At 44.8% G+C, this 19,411-nt stretch overlaps 1 protein-coding gene across 2 annotated transcripts in view; it reads right to left on the bottom strand.

Moving 5' to 3' along the window:
- LOC120903017 (protein CBFA2T3) overlaps positions 1-19,175 on the bottom strand; it is an 83,093-nt gene extending 63,918 nt beyond the window's left edge. Inside the window, exon 1 of one of the 2 annotated variants that reach the window (XR_005739524.1) lies at positions 18,038-19,175. The gene's annotated coding sequence lies outside the window, so the exon portion shown is untranslated. The remainder of the gene's footprint in view (positions 1-18,037) is intronic. The other variant, XM_040312188.1, reaches the window with a different exon arrangement.
- Between the last annotated feature and the right edge of the window lie 236 nt (positions 19,176-19,411).

The following is a 19,411-nucleotide window of genomic DNA, read 5'->3' on the forward strand; positions in this document are numbered from 1 at the left end:
TTGTTATTATAATAATAATTAATAATTAATGAAATTTATGCGCCGTACCAACCCTCCAGGCGGGGGAACGGTTGTGTGAATGCAAAGCTCGCTGGCTGCTGGCCGTGCAGAAGGTGCGGTGCGGTGCGTTCAAAAATTTCGGGAGCTCTGACGGGGCGGTGCGACACGAAGGGCACTTAAAATTGAAGCTAATCAACCGATCAGCCTCAGGGTGGCCGGCAGCGCACCAATTTCCCGCCACGTTTGATATGATAAACAGTCGTATGGTGTTGTATTGCGTGTGTATCGAGGGGCTGGCATACGGATCGGAGTGGATCGTGTGTGTTTTGTGCGGGCCGATGGAAAAGTAGAGGTTTCAATCATGCTGCTACGTTTGGCATGAGCAAAGAAAATAAAAATCTGATTCAGCGGTAGCTCTGGTTATGTTATGTTGGAATCATAATTATAATTGAGGGAAATCATGCAAACAAAAGGAAATGGGGTATTGTTTTTTGAACAACTGTATAAACATATTTTACATTGAGTAAGCATTAAAATTTTTATTTTTTCACTTATTTTTTGTCTTTCTTATGTCATCTTTAAGCAAAAGCTTTCCCTCATTTGATTTAGATCTGTTTTATTGTATGGATTTTTCTTCATTCATTCGTTTTTTTCTAAATTTTATTCTTATGAGCTACCGGATCTCAAATTTAGGTTTTTTCAAGTTTTGTTTTTTCATCGTATTTTGATGCGAAAATGGCTAAAATACTTGCAGAATATGTCTATGTACATTGTAAAAACTTCTCGTCCGATTGAAGTAAAAAACATAGAAAAATAACATATTTTCTGAAGCGGCTGCAAGTTGTTATGTAAAATGTTTCGGTCAACCGCCGCTAGATGTGCTAGTGAAAATGGAAATTGCACTAGCGAGTACGGATAATGTACCCCGGCCTTAAGATTTGAAATTTCCAAAAAAAATCTCCTTTTTTATTTCTACATTTGATGCTTTTTGCCTTTCTAGTTTGGTGTTTGGTATTCCACTTTTATATTTAATAAAGTACTCTCACACGAAACCACTACTCTATTCTACTAAAATATGACATTATAGCATATATAATCTAAAATAAAATGTATTAGATTTGATTTATTCTAACAGCTTTTCAGTTTTCTTTAGTTTTTTGTTCTTTTGTTACTTTCCTAATTACTATCTTTTGTTTGTTATGTTACTAATTTGTTCTAAGGTGTTGGCTAGTCCACTTTAATGTTTGATAAAGTACTTTCTTTGCAAAACCATTTTGCCATTGGAACGAGTTACAAATATTTGCAAATTCTTGAGATCATTAAACAAATGAAAATGTCAAACAATCGTAAAAAGCCCCAGAACATAATTTCACTGTCTTTAACGAACGATCTTCTACTAGTAACAAATATTCATCAACATTCATCAAAATTGTTGCCCATTGTAAACTTATGAACCGTTTTCTATCATGTATATAATAACACAGCTCTAAACATCACTTAAACTCCAACACATTCGACCACAGCGGCCCCTTTCCGCCCAAAGCCGGCGACCAAGTTCAAAACGTAAATTCCGGCCCCGGAATCACATGTTGTGTTACGGGAAAAACATCCGTCGAAAATGGTTCGATCGGCCCCCGGAATGCATCTGCTGTACACGTGGGTGTGCGTGTGTGTGTGTGTGAGGCCGCATCCGTTCTAAATCATCACTCAAACACCGCTTCTGATGCACGGTTGGGTGGGCCAAAACGAACACCAACAAAATAAAACATCCAAGATCGCTCTCCAAAGACGCATTGGGAGACGCAAACCGGCACGGTGGCGAGCGACACAATCCAGTCAAAGTTGTGCTAAGCAGCGGATTTTTGTACCTCTCCCTCACCCCCTCGCTCACCACAATTTTGCTTCTCGGACGCTCGGTTTTCCATTTGCAAGAAAGCAGACACAGAATGGTTTCGTCTGGTTGTGTGTGTGCTGGCCAGGGTAAATATAGTCTGGTGTGAACGCAGAGCCTTAGCCACATCTGTGCACAATGTGTTCCTGGAGGGGAGTTGTGGGGATGAGGGAAGGTTTTCGGTCTGTTCGGCCAATTCAATACACAAAACGCCAATAGACAGACAGAGAAAGAGAGAGTGAGATATAAAGGGAGGGTGAAGAATTTTCCCATTTTCCCTTAGTGTCCCTTTTTGTTTCTCCCCCCCCCTTCCTTCCTGTCGATCCCATTTTCGAACGAGTCGAGCGGTTTTTCCCTCCCCAGGCCCCGAAGCAGCGATGAAGGATATCGATATCGAACAAATGTTGTGCAGTAATATTCGGCGCAGCCGTTTCGTTTTCCCACCCGGGCGGTGTTTTTCTTTCTCCTTCCACAGCGGCAAGCGTTTTCCTCTCGCTTATAACCCACAGCAGCTGCCACCGAGCTGGGCAGTAAATTGTGGCAGCACCGTTTGAGGAAGCGGCCAGTATGTGTCTGTGTTGTGGAGCAGGAAAAAAACACAAACGCACCGGTACGACAAATCTCGCCCGATACGTCATGGCATTTTCCAGCGATGTGAATTTTCCCACATTGTCATGTGGCAATGGGGGAAAAGAGAAGGTTAGCTAATTTCTTGTGCTTTTTTTTCTTCTTCGGATTTGCAAGAAAAATTCTCGCAAGCAATGCGAGTTTGAGCAATATTATGCACATTTTAACCTTTCCATTCCAACTCAAGCATACTTGGGACGTGTACACTTTGGTTCAGTGTTTTACCATACGCACTCTTGTGTTCTCATGAAGAGCGGGGCCCAGTTCACACCCTTCGCTGGGAGTGGAAGCACGAGAAGGGAAAGCAAAAACAATAGCACTCTGCAATAGATAACAGCCGCGCGCTGCGGGCGCGCTTGCAGGAAAATTGGAAACCTTGACGCATCTGCCAGCTGCCAGCTTTTGGGGGCACAACTTAATTTTGAATTAATTCCAACAACACACAACAACACGTCAGCAGCCTTACGGTATGCTAACGCACACACATACACACACACACAGACACACGTTTTCACAACAAAACTGAAACACCCAAACCCACCGCTGGCTGGCAGCAGCTGGGAAAAAATGCTTCCACGAGCATATGGTCACACCGACGCTGCATGATGAATAAAGTACACTTTTCCCATTTTACACCTGTTATTCACCCGACCAGCTTGGGTTCCTGGCTCTGGCCCTATTTGGGGCTGGTGTGGGGGGGGGGGGTGTTGTATTCTTATTCCTCCACTTCTAACGCGCCTCTTTGCTCCGTGATCGAATGGTGTGTGGTTGGTTGCGTAACGTATCTCATCAGCGGAGCCCTTTTAGTCATTTCGACAGCTTTTTACGCAACCAACCCACCCTCAACGTAAGTTGCAATCAATTCTCACACCAACCAACTGACCGCCAGCCGTCGTTGTAGTCGTCGTTGTACGGGGTCGGGTGAGCGAGCATCGTATGCTCCCGCGCACCGGTTCTGTTTGTTTAGTGCCGCTGTCTAGCGATGGGAAGGAATTCGAAGAATGCAATGTTGCTTAAGGTTGCGGCACGCTTCTAATGCCAAACGAAGGTGTGGATTGATTTGAAGGGGCATTTTATTCTACTGAAAATCGCATACGGATAAGGATATGGATAAGGTTAGCATTCTTTTCAGATTGAAATATTGTAACATTTACAGCTATATATAAAAATATAACCAATAATCGTTCAATTGGCATGTTTCCTTGCATTAGTGAAGCAACTACATGGAAGATAAGATTTTTAAATTTAAATAAATTTCGATACAGGTGTCCATAGTTGTTTTTCGTTTTCAATTTTTTAAGCATAAATTATTACAAAAAAATTATAATTTTGGATCGTAACATAAATATGACGAAAGTTAAAAAAGTGTTTTTTGGCAAGTTTGACAACTAACATATGTAAAGAAAACTACACGGACAGGCAGCTTAAAAGTGATTTTTAAAAAGTGTCCTTATAACTTATTTTGAAAGCTTTTAGGCAATTTATGGGTGTTGCGCATGAACATATTTATCAACAATTAATTTAAAAAAAATATTACTTTTCCGAAGAATCTTTCTTTCTCACAAACACAATTGTTTTAAAAATACAACCCAAAATAATAAAAAAAAAACACAAAATGTTAAATAACATTCCGCACATTTCATCAATTCACTGTTTTTTACTATATCACTTTCGGAATTTACGTGACTCGACTGTCCGTATAGTTATGGTAGGCGCTGTACCAAATTTTTACGAATTTAAGTGTAGATAGATTTTATTTAAATTTCATTTGAGTGTAATAAGCACATGTGTTGCTATAGTTATGTTACGCATTGGAAGAGTATCCTGCATACAATTTAGTTAAAATACACAGAACAACACATTGCACACAAAATCTCCACTTTTACAATTAATACGATATATTTCATAAATATAATGCGTATATATGTATAAAATCAATCAAATAATCTCAAAATCCGTCAGTGAATTTGCAAAACAATGCAAAAGACCTCTGAAAAATCCCTTTGTGCGTGTGAAAATAGCATCGGTGCGGCGAAACAACAACTTTTGACAGCTAAACTGAATATTGAGCTTCTGAAATTGTTTTTCTGACATTCGATTCTGACTGGTAAAACGCTGTATTAACTTTTTACCATTATTCCATTATGGGTTTGTGCATTTTCCAAAAATCGTGAGACTGCCAAAGGGTTAATGTATCGTTTTAAAGCCAACAACTCAACAAGAAGACTATGCAATTAGATTATTAACGACGTCACGTCACGTTTCATGACGATCAAATTGAACAAAAAAATATATTGTTTTTAAAGATTCTGTTGGCAATTGACATGAAATATGAATTATTTTACAATTTTTAAAACAAAACCATCGTTTTTAGGAGTAACTTTCAGCAGCTTTCAACAATATAATGCATTAATTTAGTTCTACACATACTTCATATGCCTCACTGAAAATGCCTAGTAAAGCTGGCACAAAGCCACCAGGAGACGCGCTAACCATCTGCTAACCGATGTAATAAAATCTAACCCACAGAAACCACACCAATGTTCCAGGCAGCAGCATTTTTCCTGCCAGCGCACCACCCGGAAGCAGGGAACCTCCGCTAATGCCGTTCCGAGGCAGCAGCTACATGCACTTTCGCACACCGCATGATAGACTCCGAAAACTTTAACTCAACCCACCCCCAGCGTGGTTTAAGCGGACAGGGAGAGAAGGGGGGGGGGAGAAGGGGTTCGGGAAAAATATGCAACCTCCAAAACAAATCTTACTACACCTTCTCCCCATTGCCCCGCGAACGCGAAGCCACAAACCTTCTGGCGCCACCCTGCGAGCGAACAAAACATGTCGCACGCACGCGTAGGCTTGTTGCTGCTCCCCAACCGACCGACCGACCGACCGGCCTGTGCCCGTGTCACCTACCACGCACCAGGGCAGGCAATATTTATTGTTATTATTTTTATTGCAACAAATTAATAATCGGGGGCACAATATAACCGACCTAATTAAAAATGCGGGTGCACGCGGCATCGGTCACACATTTCCGCGCCATCCCCCTTTCGCTGATTTCCCTACCCCCGACCAGGGGAGTGTATGTCCAGTTGGGGTCGCAATGTGTCGAACCTTCCGTCCCATCCCCATCCGAAAGGTTCCACGGTGGAAAACGTGTTGAAAATGCCATTAATAAACACACAGTCGGCACACAAAATCTGGTAACTGGTTGGAAGAGGATGGGACGAATGTGGAGCCAAGAGGGGGGAAAGGGATGGAAATTGCTGGCAAATGTGGGCGGCTGTGTGTATTGGCAGTCAATATGGATGTTTGCACTGCAGCATCCAGCTCGTGGTTACAGTGCTGCACACAACCAGCGCATAACACACTTCTAGTGCAAATAATTTGTAACATTCCCTCAATTTACAGAAGTTTTCCCATACTGTACGGCAATATGTTTCAAAGTGAGGTTAGATTCTAGTACAAACTCTTTTAACTCAACCCTCGCAAGGCACCAAAATACTTTGAAATCTTCGGGGGAGACTTTTTCAGTCGAAATCACTGAACATCGAACAAAGCTCACGGTATTAGTAATGATCATCACTCGATGGCCCTGCTTTGGGTTTGAAAGAAGAATGCATTATGAGGATTGCGGATTTTGTTGATATATTTGGCAAAACATCGAAAAAACTGTATATCATGAATTTGTTAAAGCATTCAACTAAAAAGCAATAAATTTGAAAAATATAAACAAGCTTCACAACTCCTTAGGCCCAAACCCATAACTAGACCTGTCAAAAGGGATAATGGCTACTTACGTCACACATAAAACTGAAGGATTTATGTCAGATACAGATTGTGTGACATCATCACAAGACTGTGGTAAAAAATTATAAAATATAAAATATATATTTTTTAAATTATACAGATTTTTGCGCGACAAACACTGTGATTGATAAATTCAAGCCCGCACTTTCCAATTCCCTATTCCACACTTCCCCCGGCACACACGAAAAGTGCCCGTATTCCTTCATGCAATACTGCCCCTTCCCATACCTGCATACTGCCGAAAAGGGTGCTCGGGACCGTGCGGGCATTTTCGGTGCAGGTGTGGTCCCGCATGCGGTGGCGGCCAGCACACCAAGTGTGAGAAAATTATGACCCACCACGAGCACGTTTGTCCGTGTGTGTGTGTGTGTGTGTTGTGTGGGATCGGCGTGAAACCGAAAGCCAGACCTGACCGTACCAGACCCGACCGAAAATTGCTGCGGTTCGGACAGGCCGGGGGAGCCATCCATGCCGTCCAAAGTTGGCACACCATCACTCAATAATGGCGTAGCGGAACCCCGTTTCTGCACTGCAATTGTTCCCGGGGTGTGTGTGTGTGCGCCAACAGTGTGAGTGCCGATTACAACATACCGGAATGCTATTAATATATTGCTGAACTGTGGTTTACAGGCGCTTCCTGCGCGGACGTGTCCCTGTCCGTGTGCTCCCCAATTTTGGTTTGGCGCCCCAATATCCGGCACTGGAGCATACTCTGGAACACAGGCGACCCGATGTACGACGAAAGGTGTTGAAACCAGACGGAGCAGGAGGTGCGAATGACTGGTTGGCCAACCGTGGTGCCCCCAAACTGCTGTGCGACCAATGATTAATTACGCCATTTCTATCGGTTCGGCACAGTCGGTGTGTGCTGCCCCTGTGCGCGAACTTCTCCTCCAATTCCAGAAAGCCATTAAGGAAGTCTGGCGAGTCTTGAAATAAGTTGTCAACGAAAGGCCGAAGGAGAAGACATCTTTAGCACTTTATAAAACGGATTTGTTTTCAATTTGTTTTGAAGTAGTTTTTGGGAAATATTAATGCTTCCCTTCCAATGATCTTGAACAACTTCATTGACAGGAAATCTCCCTCCAGAAGAACTCCAGAAAAACTCTCTCTCGCTCTCTCTCTGTCTCTCGCTCCCCAGTGAGCAGATAATTAAGATTCTTATCGTCTGGCTCATCCAACCGCAGCCATGATTTCATCAAGTGCATCACCTGTCCAGCACTGGCCCAGAACGTCAATCCGGAAATTGAGGATCTTCCCGTGACCAGCCACAGACACACTCACGTAAAACCCTCCAAGCCGAACGTTCTGGGAGAGGAGCACGCTTTCTTCGGGGCAACAAAAGCATCGTTAGTGCACCTGTCAACATCAGGTTCCCACCGGGGGATGCGGGTTACAGTGTCTCTGACAGGATTCTCTGCTGCTGCTGCTCGGAAATACTGCTTCCCGACCTCTTCCCAAGGAGCCGTATCGGGTTGCTACCGATCAGCAGCAACATCCATTAAGGGTAAGTACACCGTTGCCCCCCCCCCCCCCCCAAGTTACTGCTCAATCTCCAACGTTTTCGTCCATGCCAGTGTGGCTATCATCACCAGCATCATCATCATCATCATCATCATGGTCCAAGGACAGTAAGGACAGCAAACTTCCCCGGGCACATGGGGGCTAAAGGCACTGCCCGCAATACAAGCACACGTACATTCCGGACATTGTTCTGTTCGGTAGCGGCGAAGTTCTCGGCAAAGCAACCACCACCACCGTTGGTTCTTCCCATCCTTCCTAATCTTCAACAAAAGCACCATCGCAGGTAAAGCCTTTTCCGCCAAACTCAATTTCCCACAGGTATTGCACAACATACACACACTCACCATTGTGTGCATCCGGCGTGAGGTAGCCAACTTTTCCGAAAACATTTTCTTGGAGGACATGGACTCGGTGGTAGGACCTTCGCCGGGGTTTTAAGGCGGACGGTGGAGTTGCCCGGGAACGGTACTGTGTGCGCAAAACTTTCACTTACACACACACACACACACACACACACACATAGACGTGTTTGGCCATGTCGGTCGTTCATTGTTGGGCGGGGAGAAGAAAAGTGGAGCTGGTGAAAGAACAAAAATCTCCAATTCCATTAACAATTTTTTAGTGGTCACAGGTGTCCCGAACACACGCTGCAGCTGGTACCTGGTATTGTGGCATCGTTTGCTTCTCACTCTTACTCTATCTCTGTCTCTCTCTCTCTATCTCACTTTGAAACCAACCTTTCTGCTGCATGCTTATTGTACGTCGAGGTTCGAAGAGTGTTCGCTCTTTTCCCCGGCGTCCAACGTGGCCAACCACCAGCCAACTCCCAATCATACGCAGTCCGTCTCTGCAGCTCGAACAGTTCGCCCGAACAGTCGTGTCCGTAACGGAAAGGCTGGCTGGCGGAAGGCATCTTCACCGACGAAGATGGATGTGTACACGTGTATGTGCGCGAGCGATAGGAAGAAAACTCTCCCAAACCCAAGCCGGTAACAGCGACGAACAATACGAAGGACCAGGTTTCCCCGCCCTTCCATGAATTTTCTTTCCGACTGTGGTTTTGCTTCTGTGATCACCTCCCACACGGTGTATATGTCTGTGTTTCGATGATAAAGACGATCCTGGACATTTGGGAGCAGCTGAAGCCGAAGAAAGAAAAGACAAATTGAGATGGCACTTAAGCTGTCGATACATTATTGCACCGGGGGAGGGGGTGGTTGGACGCCGCACGCCGGTGGATTATTCCCTTCGAGGCGATGACCGAGTTTTCAGTGTTATTGGAGTGGAGGAGCTAGCACATGCAGGTTGGCGGTAAACAGTGCTTAGTTTTCCCATGATCTGAAAATTTGAGAACAACTACTCTCCGTTTCATCCCAGACCGGGCCAGGTGTGTCCGGGTCCATGTGTTGGGATAAATGTTTGCAGTGACGAGCAATGCATGGGTCACGCTTGAGGTCAAAGGCGGAAAGTTGTTTGAGAATTTAAATCTGATTACCAGATGGAACAAGGCGTGATTTGCATTTTACCGATGCAATCTTTTCTTGGACATAAAATAAATCCAGAATGTTGGAAAAAATGTAGATATCATGCTTCCAAGATAAATTTCGTTAAAATACCAACAAAATTTAACTAATTAAGGTTACAGAAAAAGTCCTTAGATTCGCAAACACAGGTTCTATGAAAACATTGACTAAAATTTTTAAATCAACTGACAGTTGAATTTTCAAAACAAAAATCGCTTTCCGTACTTTTACGCGTCCTCTGCGATGCTAGGTTCAAACAAGAACAATGTTTAATTAAAAAGAGAAGGCACAAGAGAACCCAATATTTAGTTTTTTTTTCTATTTTATAACGAATTTCGATCCTAAGGGGCAATAGATAAAAAACAGGGTAATTTGAACCTATGAACTACAAGATTAATAAATGATTTTTTTATCCTTTAAACAGTTTTGACCATATAATTCTTAGAAGAGCGCAACAACTCTGACTATCAGTTTTTACCACAAAGTATTATACGGTGTTGCAATGTAACTGTTAGCATCTTAGTGCCTAATATTAAAATACCCGCTCTTCTGTGCAATCGATGGCACTTGTGGCTCGTGTACTTTTAAAATTCACAAGGCATTTTCTGAATCTTTTGATCAAACTCCTCCGAACCATCGCGCATTATCAGTCATTCAACATTTAATGCTCACAAATTGAACAAACGACAGAAAACGGTTCAGCGCCAGATCGGTTAAGCTTTCCCTTACGCTTTGATCCTCCGATTACATAACCCCCGCGCCCTTCCCCGACCAACACAATCCGGTAACTCCGGTAGCCATCGTTCATCGGTAGGACTCCGCCGACGGAACTGCCACAATCTTTATTTGTGTTTTATTAAATCAAGGGCCTTATTATTCGTCGGGAAATTGTTTCTCGCATGTGCGCAAAGCATGTACTTCCGCAGCACGGATTTGAGTGGCCGCTTTCGTGACCCATGTGGATAAACTCCCACGGAGCTGCGTCCCGGCGTCCAAGGAACTGGTCCTCCTGCGGAGGTTCGCCCCCTCGGGGCTGTACGAACAAAAGACAAGACAAGACAGGCGAGAGCGAAACCATCTCGGGTAGCGTGTCGTTTTTCGTGCCTGAGCACTGCTGTCTGTTCAGGAGCATGAGGGCATCCTTCTGGCCGTACTGTGCGCACACGTGTGTGTCTGTGTGCGTGTAAAAGAGCATATGTTGCATAATTTACATCTGTGACACATCTTGCGACGGAATGGCGAACGATGGAGGACGACAACTCCTTGCTCCTCGTAGGCGGAGGAGCAATACAAGCTGCTCTAGCGATGCTGTAGCTGAAGTGTATTGTTTTTGGGGACAAAATTTTGAAACAGAAAGGAAAATGGCTGCAAGGATACAATCCATGGAGTTTCATTTTCATCGATTAATCAGCACAAAAGGAAAGGAACAGTACCAACTAATTGGCTCGCCGTTTTCGTCCTTTTATCGACACAAACTCACACAAACACACACACACACACACACACACACACACACACACACACACACACACACACACACACCCATTAGCCTTCCATTGTCATAGTCGAAAGCATTTTTCGCTAAACAAGCTAAACTACAAAAGCGATTAGCCGTGATTTGATCAGCAAACTATTGATCTAGCGCGCTGCTTAAGCTCGTGTTTGCTCCCTCGAAACGACTCGCTCCCTCGCTCGCTGCTAGTCAATCTTGAACCACCGGCCCAAATCCCCCACAACACACACACATCTATTGCCACCCGCCCGACATCGACACAACACCAGGAATGACCAGATTGAAATAATGGTCACAATTACGGCCATTAATGGCCGCGACGGGCCGATTTAATGAGCCCCAAAAGCGTGCGTTTCCGACGACCGATGTTTACCGAAATTGTTATTTACCATGCACCACATACCGGGCCGGAAAAGCGGGTTGGATGGGGAAGATGGGAGCTAGACCCAGAATGCCAGGATCCCATTGTTACGCGCACGCCGCACAATCCCACGAGGATTTCAATGCGCGCGAGCCTTTCCGGCTGCAACCATTCCCACAGTCATTAAAACGAGAACGAACGAACGAATGAACGAATGAACGAGAGTGGACGACCACGGCGGAATTTCCTGTATTTGGTTGTGGATGGTGGTGTGCGAGGAAAGTGAGTGTGGGTCTGTAAAGACGCCCGTAAAAGCAACCAGTATGATAGTCAGGCGCGTGATAGAGGATCTTATTTTCCTAAGGTTTGCTTTCGGCGTGAAAGCTTTTGGAGCTTTGAAGTGAAAATGAGGCAATATTGTGTATCAATTTGATGCAAATATATCAGAACATTTTCAGAAAAAACTTATTTGGTACATTTGAAGTTAACCAATATGTTTCACTACCTCCCATGAAATAGGTTTAAAAAAAACTATTTGTAATAAATAAGCAATTAGTTTATTCTTCAAACACGCAGTTAATGCTTTCCAAAGACAATTCCGAATTATTAGAATATATCGTTTTGCTGATAAAATACCTCTAAATGGGTAACTTTTATTAATATTGATAATTCAGCTGCTAGTAGTTCACAAAAACAGTGTTTTGTAGTTTTTTAATCGTAGAATATTTCAATAATTGCTAATGTTTGTCGTCACACATGCAAAAACTAACAAGTGCCTTAAAATGGAAAAATAAATTATTGTTTATCAACAAATGCAAAGAATTGCATACCTTCAGGCACTTATTTTGTGGATTATCCTTTAAGTAAGGATTCCTTTAAGTAAATAATTGCATCACTTTAGGCGCAACATTTCGAGTAGCATCTGTTTATAACATGTGCCAATTAATAAATTACTGAATTAACGAATTTAAAAGCAAATTTAAATGAGTAAAAAGCACACAAAAAATGCATTTTGCAACTCACTCAATGCTTCAACCCTTTCAACGTCATCCCAAAAAATGCAATCCAATCGTTTGTTTGCCAAACAAACAAACCGAGCAGCGCATTGCAACTGTGCTGCAACACCACACACCTCAGAGCAACCGAATTTCCCTTAAAATCCCACCCCACCGAACAGCTTTATTTTGCTGCTGGTGTGCATCTTACGGCGGGCAACTACGCAACACCAAACGTCAACTGCACCGTACATCACCGGGCAGCGGGTTGTCGGGAAGCGGCCCGGAATTTCTTTCCGGTCCCCGCCCTGATAAGACCGAAAACCTCCTACGCACGTTACGCATGTTCGCTTGCTAGAGTCGATGCGTACATTAGCCACCGTCAGCAATGTACGGCACCGTATGCACTACAGTGGTGTTGTCATTTCGCCCGCACTTGCACAATGTTTGTCTCGCACGGAGAGTTTCGGGAGGCTCGGGGTACGGCATAGGTTTTAGGCTAAGTCCCGCATACTCCACGAGGAAAAAAACACACACACCACGGCTCACGGGAGAAATAATAGAAGCTTAAGCAGGATAAACTCGCCGCACTCCGCAGTCTTCTTTGCGCTGGCAATTTTGTATGGATGGGAGGCCAGTTTTTCGGTTGTCTGCATCCGGCCGGCCTTCCCAAATATTGCTCAGTGCTTGTGTGTTGCGCTTGGGTGCGTTTTGTCTGTTGTTCTGTGCAACCCGGGACGGGTCTGCGTGTGTCTGCATTGAAGAAGAGGGGATGGGATGCACACGGGCACTTGTTATCGGCAGTTCGCGCTCGCTCGGGAAAATGCGGGAAAGCAAAATCAAAGCAGCTATCTCGTCCGACCCGGATGAGGAACGTCCCCAAACAATCGTGAGGAAGAGGCCGCTCGTCCGTGTAGAGCAGCAGCAACAGAGCAGCAACAACACGTCAAAAGACGGGAACCATTCCGTATGCCTTTTGTCAACTCTTGCCACTTTCCCTGCTCCAAACGGGGGGTGGGAAGAAGATGGAATAGCTCAAGGATATGGTGGTCCCTGCTTCGGCTGTGCCCTCTCGCCCGTGAGAGCTATCGGCACATTTTCAAGATAGCTGCACCCGCAGCCTGCACGAGAACAGCCCCAACGGAGACGAGCGTGGCGCTTGGGTACCGTGTACCATCAGTCTGGTTGTTTGCTTTGGGTTGCCGTTTTGCCGAGTCGTCCCGGAAGCCTTAGAAGCCGTGGCACAACGTGGTGCACTCCGATGGGTGCATTCCCGGACGAATGCACATACGCTGGGATATCTCTCACTATCTAGCGTGTGTCTTGTTGTTTCTAGCGTCCGGCGTCCGAAGCGTCCAAAACCCCTGGACGATGTTTGGCTATTTTGGGTTTTACCCGGGCCGTAGATACGGATCTGCGGGTAGACGGTCTACGCAGCTTCGGAACCTCGTCTTGTGCTTCCAAAAACACAGCTAAGGAAACATTAACCGAGCGGGAATCGTGTCCACCAGTAAGGTCTTTGCATCTGTGCGAGCCTCCAAAAGACCGCACGAACATTGGAAGGAGTGGTGCACGTTTGCATATTAGGTTTTTTTTGGGTGTGTGTGTGTGTGTGTGTGTGTGTGTGGAAGGCTCGCGATGAATTTGCTCAGCCGACTAGAGCGGCCAGAAACAACAAAACCGGATGCATCTCAAACATGCGTCTACGGCGAATATGTCGAGTGCCGAGGACTTGGCCCAAACACTCGCATTGCACTTTCTGTTGCCTCTGAGACAACACCGCACGCACTAAACTAAACGGTTGTTGTTTTTTCGAAAAAGACCACATTTTTTGGCAGGTAAGACTCATATGCACACGGTGCTCTGCAAACTGAAAATGGAGTTTTTTGGTATCAGAAACAAGATGCGTGCAGATTCTGGTTGCTGTGCATTCTGGAGGAAAAGGTTGCATTAGTCTAGCTACCGAACGGACCTAAGGGTGATTCTAAGGCTATTATGGTTAGGAGGATATACTCGGGCATGTTCCCAGAATTCTAAGCACTGTTGATTTTGGGGCTCCTCTAGCAATCATGCCACGAGTAGCCAGCAGCTATTTTAAAATTAGAAAACGGCCATTTGTTGGATCTCTAGCTTAGGGATAACTTCAGCTTTTGAGCTTGGAAATTGTGGCTTGAAATGACAAAATTATCATTCTAGTTTGTTTGATTCTATTTGGATTTTGGATTTGGAGACACATTTTAGTGTTATCTCTAAGATATCTATAAGATCTATAATAAATCCATGTTTTTTTTTTCTATAACTTATTGTTGTGTCAAACATTTCTGTTTTATAAGACTTTTTTTTTTTTTTGGTTAGTTGGTGGTAAAATCAGACGCTTGAATTCTTGCGGTATTTTGGTTAGAAAATCCAATATCTGAAAACTTTATGCAATGATTTAATTTCATGTAAGAACTCGTTTTTTTATTTTTTCTTTCTTATCAGTGACAATTTTCTTGTATTTCAATACAACTCAAAGTAGCAATTTCATGTCCTAATATACAGACCAACTTTTTCTTTGATGGTTTTAAGATTGTGAACCTGAAATTATTTGAACTAAAAGTATGTGTACTTTAGTAGACTTGAGCTTTCTGCTGATATTTCGCATTCCTTGCCTCTTTCTCTGACAAAAGTGCAAACGTTACCTACTGCTGCTCATACCCATCAGCATAATTCAATCACCAATTTGTCGTCATGCGGTTGCAGACTTAAAGACGGAGGGCGCCCTCCATATATACACCAAACGCCATAAACGCGCGTAAAACCGTCACTTTCCGTGTCCGACAAACGGCGGGCCCGGTTTGGTGTGAAAACCCAAACAAAAACAACATTAGCGTAACCGTCCCGTCCACTCGGTCCACACCGTGCCACCTCCCATGCTGCGGAGAAGGATGATGCGGCGAACGTGCTTGCGCGAATGACTGGCAGCAGCATGTGATACGGCGCTCCAAATGTGAAGAAGCGCTTGCTAACGCCCCGAAACGATACGGAAGCTTTGACGGAGAGGGCGGGATAGTTTTTGGTCGCGATTGCGGTCGCGTGGTGGCGTGAGCGAACGTTTTCGAAGGAAACGGTTCAACTGCAAAACGGCCCCATAACTGGCCGTAAGGTGTAAAAATACATTCAACTTAATTAACCGATATATGTCAATCGTAATTGCAGTCGTTGAACTTAGCTCGGGAAGAGGGGCGGAAACATGTTAATAAACATGTTGGTGCAGAAAATATATTAATTAAAAGGTTAAGAAAACCACGAAGCCCTATTGAAACGGGAATTTCAGTAGATTTATCCCCATCTTGTGTTTTTCAGGTTTTATAACATTCAATTATGTATATATAATTTAATAACCAAAACCCAAAAATTATCAAACATCTGCAATTGATTCAATAGGATTAAAATATGACATAAAACGTAAGATACGATAGAGGAATGTAATAATAATAGATCAATATAACAATATTGGCAAAAAATATTTAAAAAAATCTTTGCTCCCATAAATGGCCAGCAGGATAAATACCGTCCCTAAACTTCTAGTTTCTTTACCATAAACAATACATGAATTAAGTTTTTAAATAATATTTTAACGCATTTATACTCTGGTTTTCAATCAAAAGTTGACAAACCGTGGTACTAACATGAGATACATTTCCAAAATCTTTGGTCAAATTAGTCTTCAAATTAGAAATCTTAGGATTTGTGGTTGAATTAAACAGTGTAATCTATTGCAATAACCATGTTCTTTGGAGCATACAATAAGTTTTTGTCTTATCTTTCTTATTTTTAACAATCCCTGAAAAAATGTACAGTATGTGTCTCACACTACATAAATTAGGACTGTTTTTCATATTATTCTTATTTCAATCCTGCAGAGCAATACTCGTTACACACGGATTAGTACTGTTGTATGTATAACTTAGTATAACCAACAATTTTTGTTTTCAAATTATTTACAAAGTAATACAAAAAACGACAAGACAACGTAAGTTGAAAAGGCATTGCTTTTCAGTTCATCTTTTACCCCCTAATCCAACCATCTATTGGTCAACAGCTTGGTACGCAAAAAGGAAAGGAAAAGAAAGAAAGAAAAAGGATCACCACCACGTGGGATAAACACTCACACACACACACACACACACACACACACACACACACACACACACACACACACACACACAGGGCAAGGCCGTTTGCTGCCATACGCACGGCATGTGTACCGGGCAGCATGTGCACAGAACGGCCCCAGGAAACGGACCCATACGAAGGAAGGCAAAGATGCACAGAACAAGAGCGCCTGTACAGGAGAACAGCTGAACGAAACGATGCTAAATTGCAGCACAACCGTTTCCGGGGGCACAGTTCGACAGTTTGGCTCAGCAGCAGCAGCAGCAACAGCAGCTTGCTTGCTTGCTTGCTTGCTTGTGTTCGACGTTCGACGGACACACAAATACACACTCACATACCGTCCCGTCCGGCTGATGCGCTCACACCGCAAAACGGAGGGATAAAAAAGAACGAGTCGACGAGGAAGTCTGTCAACATATGATCACATAAATTTCGAACCCGATGCGAGAGACAGGTGTAAGTTAATGCGCCAGCGTGTCGAAGAAACGACCGTCTTCGGCGCCCCGTACACAGCCAGGGTGCTCCGAAGAGGTCCTCCCCAGAACGGCGATGCTTTCTGAGGAACAGCTCCACTTTCTAATGGCCGCGCGGCCATGTACGTGACATACGAGCTAGGTTCATTCCCTGGCAGAACGCAATCCAACGCATTAGAACAGATTCGGTTCGGGCAAAGGCAAAGGCCTCCCCGGTGTAACCAGTTTCTAAAAACCGATTAGTTTCAGCTTACACACACGGGGACGAGCGTCATTAGGTCCTAGGAATAGGCACCCACATCCCGTCAAGAAGCGAGGAGCATAATGTCTAACGGCAAACGGTATGACATTAAAGATGCAGACCATAGAATGCATTGGATGGCGCCTTTTGGACAGGGGCATAGCGTCCAAGGAGAAGTCGAGCAGTCCCCTACAGATCTCCAACCAACTCCAACCAACTCCTCCAATTTCCTCCAAGACTCTGAAATGCGCGCGCGAAACCAATCGGCCATCATTCCAAGACACACGTGCAGGCTTTCCCGTCGTGCCGGTCTTTTTTGGCGCGACCCGTACCCCCTCAACATCTCCCTTTACTTCCCCATAGCCACCCTCAACCAAGCACTCCACGGTCCAGTGCAATGTAATGTTTTTGCACGATGTTTATTTTCGGTTGCGTGATGCACGGCAATCATCGACGGGCGAAGGAGTGACTCCTGCTTCCCCGAAGGTTGCCGACCAGTCCATGGGGTGTACATACCCCATGTTTCGTAGAGCTATTAAACCCTTCCACCAAACCCCTTCTGACGTCTAGCGGGACGTCTTGGCGAATAGAAGAGGTTTGTGGGCAATAATAATCATCATACCACCCAAGCACCACTGTATCGCTGTGTGTGCCGCCGGTGGAATGCTCAGACATTCAGCAACGGGAGCCGATGCATCCTGTATAGAGCAGTGTGTTCACAGCGCCAACTGCTTTGATTTATGGGCACCTAATCCGGTGACAGATGGAGGCGGCCGGTTTTAAGGGGCTCGGCTCGGAGACGAAGAAAAGTGTGTATGTAATTGGTTTGTTCTAATTTGAGAAAATTACACCTAGAAACACACACACACACACACTCGGGTACCCGTCGTTTGTATGGAGTTGATGGTTGACTCTTACCTTTCTCGAAGTGCTGGGGATGTTTCGCTCGTTCGATGAATCCTTGGAAGCAGTCCAACGGCAGGACTGGAAAGGTTTGGTTTTATTGCGAACAAAAAGATGATAGAACTTACACAAACACCCACTACTGTTCGAACGAAGGATAACGACCAGTTTGCGAAGCTGCAGTAAACGCAGAGCGAACACAGAGAGAGAGAAAGACACTGAGAGCGTGATGGAACGCGCGCGCACGTGCTTCACCGGAAGGCGTTCTGGGGTTTTTTTTTTTTTTTTGGGCTGAAACCGGCTACACCGACGACACCGGTAAAACTGGAAACAACACAGCGGAAACGGCACGAATGGAACAGCTGATCGGCTTGTTGTTGGAAGAAGCCTCTTTCTCACCTCACAGCAAATAAAACTCACAAATTTTGGACCAATCTTGGATCACTTTTAAGAGTATTAGAAACGTTGATAGCGTAATGCTCAATCAAGAAACACTTTCTGTTCACAGCACTTTTTACTAGGTCAACCAAAGCAGGTCTCTTCAAGCTTGCGGACACTTTAGAACTAACACAAACACTCACCAGGCCAGCTCACGTCGGGCTAATTGAACGCATCTGTCACCTCTTTTTATGCAAACAACACTTGCGAGAGCGCGCAATTCTGTTCTGTTGCACTAGAAAACTCTTCGTCACGACATTAACACATCCGTGCTTTCTTGCACGGTTTCGTCGTTGGCCAAATTCGCGGCTTGCAAAGAACAACACAAAAAAACGAACCAGAAAGAAGGCCTACTGCGACGACGACGCAGCTGTTTCCCTTTCTATGCTAGCCGGCAGACTGATGACGGACGGACGCTCGCACCACCAGCTGGCGGCAGCATGTTGTGCGGCTGGCGAGATAATATGCGGTGTTGTGTGTGTGTGTGTGTGTGTGTGTACGTCTGATGCGGCACAGATGTTTGCCGCCCTCCGCCTTTACGAAACCGAACGCACCGAGCGCAAAATGTTTTGTGTGATGCTGCTGCCTGCTGTCTGCTGCTTCTACCACTGTTATAGCCGGCGAATAAGGAGAGCGAGAGAGCAGAAGTGCGCGTACCGGAACGGCACCGACCATCCGACACCGAAGACGAACACGGCGAGAATGCGCTCCCAGCGGTGTTCGCATGAGCATTGTACCCGGTCCTAACGTTTAATGAAAACGAGCCGCCGCAGCCGCCGCCTGTGTCGATGTGCAATCGCATGCGTCGAAAATTGGCCGCCTTTGATGGGTGTTAGACGCGGACGGAACCGAATCGAGCCGAAGGAACCGAGTGCTTCGTTCGTTGAGCCGATTGGTCGAATACGAAAGAGATAGCAAATGAGTGATCGTAAAGCGTCAGGCTATGAATTT

The sequence above is a fragment of the Anopheles arabiensis genome, chromosome 3 (assembly GCF_016920715.1).
Source record: "Anopheles arabiensis isolate DONGOLA chromosome 3, AaraD3, whole genome shotgun sequence".
NCBI lineage: Eukaryota > Metazoa > Arthropoda > Insecta > Diptera > Culicidae > Anopheles > Anopheles arabiensis.